This window comes from Schistocerca gregaria, chromosome 1 (genome assembly GCF_023897955.1).
Source record: "Schistocerca gregaria isolate iqSchGreg1 chromosome 1, iqSchGreg1.2, whole genome shotgun sequence".
Taxonomy (NCBI): Eukaryota; Metazoa; Arthropoda; class Insecta; order Orthoptera; family Acrididae; genus Schistocerca; species Schistocerca gregaria.
This window is the reverse complement of record NC_064920.1, coordinates 831176912-831191525: the sequence shown is the minus strand read 5'-3', so window position 1 is coordinate 831191525 and position 14614 is coordinate 831176912. Positions and strand designations below refer to the sequence as shown.

Genomic DNA, 14614 nt, shown 5'->3' with positions numbered 1-14614 from the left:
TTGTCATGGCATTTGTCTTCATTCTGGGTGCAGTGGGTGTGTGCTTATTGTTCAAAATCCAACACTGTGACAGATCTCCATTTTTATAGCCCAGATGTCATTATTACCCATCATACTAGAATTTTCAGTGGAGGGAACCATGGCCAACAGCATCTGTCAGTGAGGTAAGCACTGGCTCGAGCAACTGTAGTTCACTTATTAAAGTATCAAGTGTTGTGAGCCGCAGTACTCAGAAAGTATTTCATTGCACACATATGTTAATGTCATCACACTTGATCGTCCACTTGTTGAAAAACTTATATAGCCATACAAAACATTGTATAAATTGCTTGTTTTTGAAGTTCATTCCTTCACAAGGAGTTTGGTTTCCAATGAAAATTCACACAAGTATTGAGCTACAACAATATACGTAACATGATAGCTTATACTATGGCTGACATTCCATCCATCACTTATAACATGAACATAAATTTTTCATTTTAAAACATCATAAATTTTTCATTAACTGGGTTCTACTACTGCAGTTGTTTGTTAGTTTTTAACGTATCTTCGTTAACCTCACATATAAAAATTACTTACATAACACATTATTATGGTTCAATACAAGCATATGATTCATTTATACTTCATTTAGTAGATAGCCTTTTATCACATATGAGAGCTCATGTCTGTCTTAGGTAGAAATGTTGCTGGCCTCACTGCACTTGGCACTGCCTCCTTTGTTTGAGATGGAAGAAAGGAAATACTCATCTACTAGTTCAAGGATTTATGAGGAAATGTTAGTTGTGCAATCATGGACTAGTTGCCAAGGAACTTTTATTCCATGGAAATGATATGTACTGACTAATAATTCACATACTATCATGTTGTTTCAATATGCTCTAGTGTTGTTTACTTCAATTCACATGTAGCTTAATGTTAAATATTAACAAGTTTCAACCATCATAGTCTTATCCTTCTCGAATACCTGGAAATGTCATTATTTATGCTTTCATGTGACATGATAAAAATTAATTGGTTTTTGTCAAATCACATGTGTAAATGTTTATGTGTACTCTGCAGTGAACAGGCACTGGTAAATGTCATGGAGATATACTGTGACGATGCGTATTTTCATTTTTAATTTGCCTAATGATCTTTGTATAAATATCCTCATAAGTAAATTGTTTACTTGTGGTCTGGCTCATTTCTCCATTTGGTACCTGCTACTCTCAACATAATTAACTTCTTCTGTGCCATGATGAAGCACTGGTCACTGAAAGAAAAAAACTTAAAACCAACTTAAAACTAATTGCATTATGTAGCTCAGTGGCCACTGATACATTTGGTCATTACATCCATCTGGAGATGTTTCCATACTTCGTTTAAATTCATAGACATTTGTTTATTCTGTTACTCATTATGATTATTTACCCTGCAAAGAAAATATTTGACATTTCTTATAGTATTTTGTCATTAGCCCTTAGCTTACATGTCCCATATACTTTTTCATAATGCTTCCTTTTGCTCATAGTAATGTTGTATATAGCTTAGTATTTAATTAAATCTCTGTGTACATATATCAATAGGTTCCTAAGTCCTTAGACAGTAGATATAATTGCTTAGTATTTTCATTTACTTTGTATTTAAGTTAGGTACTTGTACTTTGGTTGGGTCTTCTGCCAGTCTGTTACACATGCACACATGTCAATGCCTCCTCTGCTACTACAGACATCAGCACATATTTTTGAGCAAGCACAGCTGAGCCATAACCTAATTTTATTTATACTTTCGTTTCACATGAAGTGGTGTATTACTTCTCATTCCTGTTGATTTTATGCTTACATGTACAAATCAAAAGAATTACTTATACCTATACACAATACTTCATCTTAAAAGAAGAAGAAGAAGGAGAAGAGAAGAAAAAATTATACTTAGAGTTATGTACACTATGTACAAATATATTGTAATAGAAAGATAAAATACTACCTAGCTTCATCATTCTATGAGAGCCTTTATATCTTTGTGAGAGTGGAGACCCTTCTCTCTCTCTGTTTTCTCATAGACTAATCCATATTTTCCAGGGTAAGGTACTTTGCAAATTATATATGGTCCTGAATAGAGTAATTGCCACTTCTTAATCAGTTTGCCACATTTTGTCAATTTAGGTTGTGTCCATAAGAGGACTCGTTGCCCTTCAAAAAATTGTGTAACATGTTTCAGTTTTTTATTATAAATTTTCTTTCTATACTCAGCCCTGTTTTCTAGTTTAGTCATGGCTTGTTTGATTTAGTCTTGTAGTTCATTTCTGTAGGGGGTACTTTTGGTATAGGTGACCCCCACTCATTTGTCTGCTTTGTTCAGAACATCAGTTTGTTAGGTGTGAATCCTGTTGAAGAATGTGGAAGGTTATTGACAACTTGAATGAAAGGAGTTACTTTTTCTACGTATTGGGTTTGTTTGTGAGGGGTGTATGTCCTAATAACCTGGATAAATTCTGTAAAGACTCGATCTACTAGGCTTGCTTCTGGGTGAAAAAAGCTTACTAATAAGTGTATTATGCCTTGTGAGGTCTAAAATTGTTTTCACTTGTAATGCACCTCTTTCTCCAAGGGACAAATATTATTTATTATCCGTACTAGTATATTAAGCTACAAATTATCATTTTAAACCTGTGTGGTCTCCCTGGTGTACCTAGTCGACCACCAGTCCCCGTCACACTGTTCACTCTAACAACAGAGTACATACTGGGTTGGAGACATGGAGAAAGATAGGTAACATCACAATTTGAATTTAGAGTAATAAAACTTTCTTACCTTTATTGGTCATTGCTGCACGCTCGTTGTCCAGTGATGAATCTAGCCATCCGCTGTTTGTTAAATCAATTTGAGGTCCAGGGTGTGTATTCTGTTGTGTAATAACTGATGCATTGTTAAAGTTCCAACTTTTATTTTATAAATGCTGATCATGACGATATTCAATAATTTTCAATGTAACAGCTTTTCCAATACATTGTTTTGTTCCCTCTATCCATGAGCTTCTCAAAGCATGCATATTACAAGACATCTCAACACCAACTGCCCATTGTCTCTAGACCTGCCAACAACCAGCTCCTGTTCACAGAGTTTACAAACTGAACAGTACTGCCAACCTTGGTTGTATATCGATATTTTACACATCGCACGTATACATATATGAAAAACATAGTATGAACAGTAGTGTTTTAACAGTTTTGTAACAAAATAATAATATTTCACTTTATGTTTACGTAGTTAAAGTTCACTTGCTCCTTCAAGTTGATTGACGGCACAGCACACCTCGCCAGCTGGTGGTATTGGTAGTTTCAATAGTCCGTTACATGGCACACTTTTACCCAATGAAATATCAAGGATTATCAGTTAGTAGTACCTTTGGTTTACCTATTCTACTGAATTAGTCTCCCTCATTTCTTTTTCTGATATTCGTGGCAGCTGCATTTTTAATGGGATACATTTTGATGTTTCTAGAAAATATTGTATAGTGTTACTACATGTTTTACCCTTCCTTTACTTCTTGGATATGGACCATCTATGTCCAGGGATACTACATCTAGAGGGTTTTTGTGAGTATTGGGTGTAGCTCAGTATATTTTAACACATTCGACTGTTTTGATTTTTGACATATTGCACACTTTCTTAATATAACAAAGTGTTGAAATTTTTTCAGTGTATTTGCCTACTCCATAATCTCCCCATACTTCATGTGTGTGTCTTACAAATTTATTGATATAATCTTCAGGAATACACACACACATCTACAATCTTGCTGTTGTATAATTTTCATTTGCTTACAAAATTTATGATAGTCAGACTGTTTTGTTGTACCTTGCATTAATAATGTTTTGATTTCTGAATCTTGCTGTGTTAATTCACTGGATACCTGTAAACCTTGTAGTAACGTAGACAAGACATCTGCAGTAACATCTGAATTCCTTTAATATAAATGATCTTGAAATTGAATTTTTGTAAATATAGACTCCACCTAGCTAATCTACAGTGCAATAGTTTACATGTTAAAAGAAATGACAGTGACTAATGGTCACAGTAAACTTTGGTATTCTTACCCCATAAAAAATGTTCACATTTTAAATGCCCATATTACAGCTAAACTTTCCAATTCTCACACAGAGTAAGATCTTTTGCTTCTGATAATGTTACACAAAACTGATGACCTTGGGTGATTCCTTACCTTCTTCTTCTTGCATCTGGAACAAGCATGCCCCCACCCCTGAGATGAGGTATCAGTGGATATACAAAAATCCTTGGACATGTCAGGTTTGTTAAGAATATTTGGATTAACAACACCTGCTTAATGTTAGTAAAGTCCTCCTGACACTTACCAATCCATAATCAGGACTATTTTTTGTAACAAGTTGAGTAATAAGTCACTGTTCATCAGTTTCTGTGGTACGAATTTATGAAAAAAATATTCCAGTACTAAAAAAGCTTTTAGCTGTTTTTTAGTCCTCAGAGCTGGACACCTGTTTACGTTGTTCATTATTTCATGTTCTTTTTTCTAGATAGCTTTTTCTACTACATCTGTGTGTAACCTACAATTGGTTACTAACTTCTCTGCAGTGGTCTTACTCTTATCTGACATACCTGCTTCAGCTTGACTAATGATATCACTTGGATTTTCATTGACATTCTCTCTCTCCTTCTTAGCACATGCTGAGTCAACTTCTAATGTTGCTGCCCTTAAAGTAAGCTCTTCTGCAGATAGAGGTGCCCCCTCGTAGTCTTTGTTTAGTTTGTTAATGACAGTGGTTACCATTCTTTCTTTGTAACACAACCTGTTTTGTGTGGCTTCAATATTTGTTTTCTCATCTGTGATTTCCTTTATCTGTTGCTCTACTAGATCATGATGGTTGTTAAAAGAATCTATCTTCTGTTTTAACTCCATAATGTTACCATTCACTTCAGAAAGTACTTCATGCTTTACTTCTTTTTTTTTTTTCATATAATTCAATTTTTCGTCGATTTCAGTGCGAAAATTTTTAGCTAAGTCATCGAACTTCAGAGAGACTGTGTCTTGTAAATCCTTGAATACTTTTTTAAATTTCATTATATTGAGATCTGTGTAACAATGTTTTGTTGCTGTTTTGCCATGTTCATACCTTGTGTCAAATTATCAATTTTGGTATTTATATCTTGTTTCATATCACTGAAATTTTTGTTGATACTATCTAATTTCATGTTTATATTAGATAACAACTGCCATAGAAGTGCATCACTTGCACTACTGTGGTCGCTGTCAGCTAAACTTTCCAAGCTAATGTTTGTGTTGTGGCCAAGTGGTGTTCTTAATGTGTTGTCAAGATTCATAATTGTATCCCTCTCCAATATTTCATTCATGAGTGGTATATCACTATGGGAGATGCGGGACATTGTCTCGTCATTTGTAAACCTTATGCCCTCAAGGTTTTTCCACTGTGGAGCATCACTATCATTTGTCACACCTGCGACACTCATCTCTGACCTACTTAACCTTTCTCCAGCAGGCATGCATGGCACCTGAGCTTCAACTGTTCGGTCACGCAATTCCATTTCATTTCACTTATTATCATCCATTGCATCATTTACATGACACAGGAATTGTCATAATATTGTCCAGAATATGCTCAGCAGAATATTACAAATTTATATCAAACACATGAAATTAACATTATGTTGAAAATTGAAACATTGAATTAAAACACATCAAATTGACATTATATAATATGTTGGAAATTAAAGCATTGAATTAATGGGTTGTTCTTTTACATGCTCTTTTAATATGGACTGTATGTAAAGGATTTTTATATATTTAGTACATTTTGGAAAACACATATTACACATAATTTAGAGTTAAATGAGTATAAACGAGGCATAGAACTGACAATCAGAACAACATGATATTGACAATACAATTATCTGTTTGTGATTTAAGGATTCAAAATATTCCTCTATGCTATAAAAACACTTATTTATCAGAAACTTTTTAAATTCTGACTTAAATTTTCCTTCACCTTCTGTTCCCCTAATGCAGAGTGGCAGAGCATTACAAAGCTTTATTCCATAATGGCTCACATGTTTTTGAGTTTTTGTTTTTCTTGTTCTTTCTACATGTAGTTTTTACAGTTACATGTATTGTAGTCATGAAGATCTGAATTTACATGTAAACTACTCAAGTCCATTCTTGTATGCAGCCTGCCTTTTAATATGTACAAAGATGGTACTGTAAGTATGTTTAGCTGCATGAGCAATGGCTTGCAGTGTGTTTGTGGAGAGCTGTGTGTAATAATTCTAATGGCCCTTTACTGGAATTCAAAAACCTCTCTCAAGTGACATTTAGTTACACCCCAATATGTTATTCCATAGGATATAATAGAATCAAAATAAGCCATATACACTAATCTTGTACACTCTGTACTGCAAACTCTAGAAATTATTCTCAGTGCAAAACATGCTGAATTGAGCTTTTTGGATATATATGTGACATGGTCTTTCCAGCTCAAGTGCTGATCATTGTAGATGCCCAAAAATTTTGTAGACCAGACTTTCTCTATTTCATAGTCACTCATTGATAAACAGTGATCATCCTTCTCATTTACTTTACCATACTGTATGTAATTTGTTTTATTTAAATTGAATGTTAACTTATTAGTGTAAAACCACTGTTGCACACTCTTCAGAACCTTTTCACATGTAGTGAATAAGGATTTGCTGTCATCACTTGTAGTGCTTGTGTCATCTGCAAATAACATAATTTTTAATGATCTGTTAGGCCTTTCAATGTCATTTATATAGATTAGGAATAATATGGGGCCAAGAACACTATTCTGAGGGACACCCACTGCCACTTTCTCAGCATCAAATACCCACTTTATTTTTTGCTTATTCTGAGATGAGGTGAGTTCCACAACCTGAGTTCTATCTTGGAGACAGGATTCAAACCATTTCCTCCCAATTCCTCTGATGCCTATTGCCTCCAGTTTGTCAAGGAGAATTTGATGATCTACTGTATTGAAGGCCTTGGAAAGATCTAGGATGATTCGTACCACACATTTGTTATTGTCTAAATTACTAATACTTTCTTCCATATAGGCCTGTATAGCTGTTCCTGTGTTGTGACCAGTACAAAAACCATGTTGGTTACAATTTAGAAGATTGAAGGTGTCAAGGAAGCTTATGAATCTAATTTTCATCAGTTTTTCAAAAATTTTTGATGAAGATTGAAGTATGAATATAGGTCTATAGTTTTCTACCTTATGTATATCCCCATTTTTGAATAATGGTTTAACCTTAGGAATTTTCAGCCTTTGGGGAAACACACCTTCATTGAATGATAAATTGGCAATATGTACCAGTGGTTCTAAGATTTCTGAGGCGACTTTTTTTATTATTGTCATTGGCACTTTGTCCAGTCCTGCAGGCTTTTTGGGTTTCATACTGTTAATTACCTTCAGTATTTCATATTTATTAGTGGGACTTATTATCATGCTCCATGTTGGTTGATTGCGTTTTTGCTATTTGTATCGTCAATGGACATATATTTTTCCACCATGTTGCATGAATATGTAAAAATGAAACCTTTAAAGTATAGTACAATTGCATTGTTATAAATGTTATGCATGTGCAAATTTAGGCTATTTGGACTTCCTCTCTTACATTTTAGTTGTTGGTGCAGGTAGCCAACTTTAAGGACACCAGTGCATGTCAAAAAATGAAGAAAATTCTCCTTTCTTGGCTCCACTTCACATCAATAAAAATAATTATTACTGTTGCTAAGTCTTCTCTTATGTAGACTCCAAAATAATACCTAATACTCGTAATACTTCATACTTTGAGCTATGCATCTTAACCATTCTTCTACATATGAGAGAGTGAAACAAAATCATGTACAAAGAAAAAAATGAATGACTTTTTTTTCTTTTGTCTGCACCATACCGCTCATTTATAATTAATGTCTTTCCCGACCCTTATGGCCGATTGCTGTTTCATCATTCATTTTTCTTTTTAAATAAATTTTGACTGTAATGTATCTGGGGGTCTTTGACCATGTACCTACACAGATTGGACGTGTTTTTAATTTTGGAAACAACAAAGTAATTTTTGCAGCTTTGAAGTGGAAACTGTAAAGACAGTGTGACAAAGAAAAATGTGAAAAAATGAAAACAAGATAAAAACAGGCAATTCTTCAGTAGTTATTACATCAGTTGGAACCATGAAAATCTATAAAATCAAAAATTTCAGCCTCAGGAAACAACCTCTAGACATGAAGAACTAGAGCCAACTATGAGAAAAGAAGATAAGTAAAAAGTTATTTGTAAATCTTACTCCTCTCTAAGCTTATTAAAAGAAATTTGTTATGAAAAGAGTGGCAACAACAAATTACATGAGATGGGTAAGATTATAAAATTGTACTCCTCTCAATTCTTATGGAAAGACTTAACCACAAAGAGAGTTGTGATAACAAAGGAGGGAAGGGTAGATAACAACTGGGGGCTCGGCCGGGATCAACTAACGAATAATGAAGTTTTGTCTGTTGCAGAAGGGAGGGTGTTTTGTGCTCTTTGCAGTTTATGTATGAATGGGTTTCCAGTCATATGAAGCAAGAAGACTGAGGGCTGAACAACAAAGTAAATCATACCAGTAGTGATTACATACTACCAATAATGATGGACCAGATCAAATGAAAGAGGACTTAGCAACTACAACCAGTAACATTAAAAAAAGAAAGATGAGTACAAACTATTTGTGAAGTTAATTTGTTTGTGGGATCGTGTGCTTGTTAACAAAATGAATAGGGATGAGGGTAGAAGTGAGGTAGAAATGAAAGCTGTAGGATCCAGTCATGACATGTGATGTCATGGCAAGTGAAATTGTAGCCAATAAAGAAACAGGAAAAACTGAAATTTCGCAGTTAATTTTGGCAACACTAGAGGAAATGAAATCAGATAATAATAGCAAATTTAGTGCACTTAATGATCAGTTAACTGAAGTAAGAACTGCAAACAATAGTACAATAGACAAAGTACAAGATCAGATAGGTCAACTTAGAAATCAAGTTTCATAGTTAAAAAATGGTTGTCACAGGGGTTAAAAGTGTGACTGAAAAACCTGATGTTTTAGAAAATAAATTTATTGTTTTGGAAAATGAGTTGCTAGTTGAATGAGCAACACAACCAAAGAATGTTGATGATGTTAGAGTTGAACAAATGGCCATACCTGAAAAAATGGAACAAAATATCACCAGTTTAAACCAAAAAAATTCTAGATGTCGAAAACAATAAGCAAACTAATGTAACTGTTTTAGGTCAAAAAATTTCAGCAGGTCAGGAAATCTATGTGAACCAAAGTATTTGTGCAAACAGTGCTATTGCTCGGTCCAACACTCCTACCAATAGTTTTCCATCAGACAATTTACATCCAGTAGACTTTCTACACAACTGTAGAGATGGTTTTGTGTCAGCCATGAATGACAATCAAAAAATTAAATTTGTTGAAAGAAGTCTCGAAGATGTAATTCTATCATAGGTAAATTTGCATTTAAATCTGTTGGAAACAAATCAGATTTTCGAGATATTTTTTTAAAATAAGTTTTGGTTAGAAGCTGAACAGGGGAGAATCAAAAGTGAATTTTTGAATGGTCCTAATTAAAGTATTAGGGACAGCACTTTGAAAGAATATTGGGAGAAGCAACTCAAAAAATTAACACACCTCGATAAACCATTCGATGAAATGACTTTGACTGATGTGCTTAAAAGGAGATTACTAGGAAGGTTGCAGAGAGATTTAGTACATGGACCTGACAACTGATTGAATAATTTTTATGATATGTTGATGGGCTGGATAAGGCAACAGAAAGAAGTATGTACCATAATAATCAAAATGATAGAAATCACAAGCGAGTAGTTACAGAAACACAGATAATGGTAACTTCTATCAGGATCAAAGTGTCCATAGAGAGAGAATTTTTGAACATTAGCAGGATAGGAATAATGGAGATAATCAAGGACATTTTAATAGAAGCAACAATCATAAAGCAGTTTGCCTCAATGAAGGTCCATTGTTTTTGGGCAAGCAAACATAACAAACACAGGACCTCCAAGTTACACTTGCAATTAGACAAAAATAACAATGTTAATGGTATGGCACATGTATCTGAAACTGAACAGAAGGAATATCAGATTTCTCATTTAATGAGAGTAGTGAGAATTTTGATGTAGTATGTATTAATGATTTCTTCTCTTGGTCAGAAAACAGTGTTGTTGATGTATGTAAATCAGGTGATGACTGTATTGGTTCTGAACTAGGGGATATTTCAGATGTAGATAAGAAGATGTGAATGAGTACTGTGAAATAACTGAGGTTGGTATGTGTGTGACTGATGGCTTATTGCAAATGAATGAAGGTGAGGTAAGTGACTTTGATGGAAATGAGTTGGGGTTGATTTGGTGAAAGAGACCAAACAGTGTGGTCATTGGTCTTATCAGATTAGGGAAGGATGGGGAAGGAAGTCGGCCGTGACGTTTTGAAGGAACCATCCTGGCATTTGCCCAAAGTGGGTTAGAGAAATCATGGAAAACCTAAATCAGTATGGCCAGATGTGAGATTGAACCGTCACCCTCTCGAATACGAGTCCAGTGTGCTAACCACTGTGCCACCTCACTTGGTGATGGAGATGAGACTTGGCTTATTAGTGATATTGTCGGAGAAGTAATTTTGGAAGAATATGATGATGATGAGTATCAGGTATTTGTGGATTTTAAGTACAATGAAGTTTCAGAGTTTTTTGTGAATGATGTTGACAATGCAGGTAAGGTAGGTGATGTATGTGGTGTTGTAAGTGAGTCATGGAATACCAGTCCAGCTAAAACAGTTCATTAATGTCGTGTAGAGTGGTAATCCAAACAGTAAGGTGGGTTATCTGTGAACCTAGAGGATAAAGGTGAAAACTTTCTGAAGATTGTTTGGAACCAGACTTATGATAACACAGATAATTGTGCATTTTGCAATAAGTTAACTATCGATAGTCAGAATTTGTATACAAATTAGTGGAATGAAGTGAAAGAAGATCTAAAGAGGAAATGTAATTTTGGCAGTAATGTGTTTTGTGTTCCTTCTGTAACTAGTGATGTTAATTGGGCCATGGAATCCATTCATTGTGTTCAGTCTTTACCTGACAACATGAGTACCCAAAGTAATGCTATCATACCAGTAAAGTTGATAAAACCCTATAAAGACAGTGTGGATGTAGCATTTGATGAAATTGAAAGTGATCTTTTGCAGGAAGTGTCTGACAACAGAGAAGATGATTCAGATTATGGGTGTCCTTACATTAAAATTAAGATTAATCAGTGGGAAAGCAACTGTTTGATTGATACAGATAGCCCAATTAGTGGTGTATCTGAACAATTTAGGGACAAGATCAAGTTTATCAAGAATGTCATGGAAATGTCCATTGTATGTGTAAAGATAAGAGGAGTTACTGGTAAGCAAAGAAATTGGGAAAATCTCAGGTACTGTTAACTTTTAGTGTAAAAGACAAGACCTTTGAACATGCATGCATGTTCTGGTCTGGAAGAAAGTATACACTATGTTTACAGATTCATACGAATATATAATTATGTTTAGTTTGTCAGGAATGTAGTATGTAAGATGATGAGATTTCTAAAGTTCTGTCTTATCTATTGACTATACTACACTATTTTTGCAGGTTCATACAACTGCATAATTATGTTCTGTTACAGGTTTGTGGTTTAGAAGTTGATACACATATGCCATGGTACTAAATGAGTAGATCCTTTAACAATTTTGAAATGGGACCATGCCATCAAGCATCTAGCAATAAATTTTCATATCATGTACTGTAAAAATTAGGAATTGTATCTTAGAATGTTTGCGTGTATCACCTTACTAGTTCATTTTTTCATTGCATTTAGCTCTGTTTATTAAAGTTTTGTATGTGAACACTTTTTAATCCAGTCTGATGTAGACCTTGTTTACTAGTCTTCTTTTTTTCCTTCAATGTAAAGAGGCAAAGCATATGCTGTGCAATGTGGAGGGGGGTGGGTGGGGGGGAGGGGAGTATTAAACAGCCTACTTGTTACACAAAACAATGTTGCAGGATTTGATGTGAATGCTAGACAAGAAGTAACCTATCCGTTGGAGCATGTGATGAGAAATATAGGGAGGGAACTGATAGATGTGGGTGGATCCAATCCCATACTCCTATATGGCTGCACCCTTGCTGGTCCAGTCAGCTCACAAGAGACCATAGGTGCTGCGTAACGTACTCAAGCATCTGTCAGCTACACCATTGTTCTGACTGAAATTTGTAAATTGTTAGGCAAGTGATTATCCTATATGAAGTATTAATAGAACTGTTTGTTTAGAAATTTCATCACTGCCATGGACAGTGTTATTCCTCATAAATGTATGGTTTTTCAAGTAGGGGGATTATCTTCCCAATACACTATATTATATATTTTGACATCATTTTGTTCGACATTTGGCAAACCTTATAGTAGGTCACAAAAGATTGTAAACACATTGTTTCCAAATTTTGTGAGGGGGATATTGTAAAGGGACATTACTTTTCCTCAGCAGAAGTAGTCGATACTAGATATATATTCAAATTTTGGACAGGTCAATATTATCTCAACCATATATCTGAAAAATTCCATACAATTTTATACACAATGTGTTATATTTCAAGTTAAAAAGCATGAAATTGAATTACTTTATTTTTGTTGCTGTGATTGATATGTACTAGCTCTGAATGTACAATTAATTTTTTTTTTAGAAACAATTGAAACTACAGAATATTTTGTAAACTTAAAATTTCTATTATTAATTATGCAATCTGCTTCTGTTGAGTATGTTTATTTCTGGATTCATTTATAGAATAATAGTATAATTTACTAGAAATTCATTTGTCGAAAAAATTTGTAGGCCCTTTGGAATATAGTTATTATTACAGAGTGAAGTAATAGTGGGCATGTCTCTGATGTGATTGGATATGTTTTTGTATTTGGGATGAACAATGTAATTTCGGCTTTGTTAACATGAAAATTGTAAAGACAGTGTGATATTCTAAAATGAGATGCAAATAAACATTGAAAAAAGAAAAACTCTGTACAGGCATTCTTCAAATTAATGTAGATCAATTGGACCATGAGAACCTAAAATGTGAAAATTTCAGCACCAAGATACAGACCCCTACACTTGAGTAACTGGAGCCAACTGCATGAGAAAAGTAGATAAGCAAAAAGTTTGTTGTTAATCTTACTCCTCTCAAATTTTAAAACCATACAAACATTTGTGACAACGAAGGAGGGAGGGGTACATTACAAGTGACATGGTTCACCCCCAACAAACGTCTGTATAACCCAGATAATACCCAACATATTATATTAGGACTGTCTAATGAAATAAAACATAAGTCCTTTGAACTTTTAAGATTTCGTCACTCATATTTGGGAAAGAATATCATGGGTAAACTACCAAGTGCATAAATTGAGAGGTGCAGTTACTTCTGAATATCTAAGACTTACATTTTAGACTGTTGCAGTCCCACATTTCTTATGGAGACCTGGTGTGGGATGGGACACTCTTCACATGTAAGTGATATTTCCATAATGAAATTTTCACTCTGCAGTGGAGTATGTATAAGAAAAGAGGCCTATTCTGTTGTATGTATGTTGAATGGTAAATGACAGTTGACTGATTTTAATTTAAGGTCGCGTGCGCGCGCGCGCGCGCGCGCGTGTGTGTGTGTGTGTGTGTGTGTGTGTGTGTGTGTGTGTGTGTGTGTGTAGTTATAAGAAAAACCTAATAAGGTGCGTACTTTCTAATTGTGTCTTCTACTGTAGCAGTCAAGTCACAACTTTTTTCACAATAATACTCTTAGCTGCTCTGAGATATTTTTGGTTTCTGAACAATGGAATGCAAAGTGATAGCATACATGCCACCAGTCCAGTCCTAGTAAATAGTATTAAATCACTGATTCAGACAGGTCCACACTTATTGTACTGCTCAAACTTAGTGACAACTCTGTGGTCAAATGTGTATAGTGCTGTGGCCCTTCATATAAGATGGCAATCATGCTTATTGTTGTTACAGTGCGTTCTTCGATGCCTACCTGCGTCTGTGTATGAGCCTTGTCTATTTATTAGTTCCACACTTACCACATTGTCATAGTAGAATACCTTATACTAGCTCAAATGTTATGGTATGACACAATCATTTCCAGAGTTGGGCAGTTGCTCAGTTTATTGTACATACTTCTATTACAACTTTTAGCATTAGTATTGTTGAGTACTTTTTGTACCACTACATATTTTATTTCTCGCTGATTCTTTTGATATATTTTTTAGGAATACAGTAGGTACAACACACTGAGGTAACAAAAGTTATGGGATACCTCTTAATGTCATATCAGACCTCCTTTTGCTCAGCATAATGTAGCAACTTAATGTGGCTTTGACTCAACAAGTTGTTGGAATTCCCCTGTAGAAATATTGAGCCATGCTGCCTCTATAGCTGTCCAGAATTGTGAAAGTGTTGTCAGTGCAGGATTTTGTGGATGAACTGACCATAAATGTTTGATA

General features: G+C 34.6%; 1 protein-coding gene across 2 annotated transcripts in view; it reads left to right on the top strand.

Moving 5' to 3' along the window:
• The window catches only part of LOC126272032 (tektin-1), a 151714-nt gene that overhangs the window by 121319 nt on the left and 15781 nt on the right, over positions 1-14614 (top strand). The gene's annotated exons all lie outside the window — the stretch shown is intronic.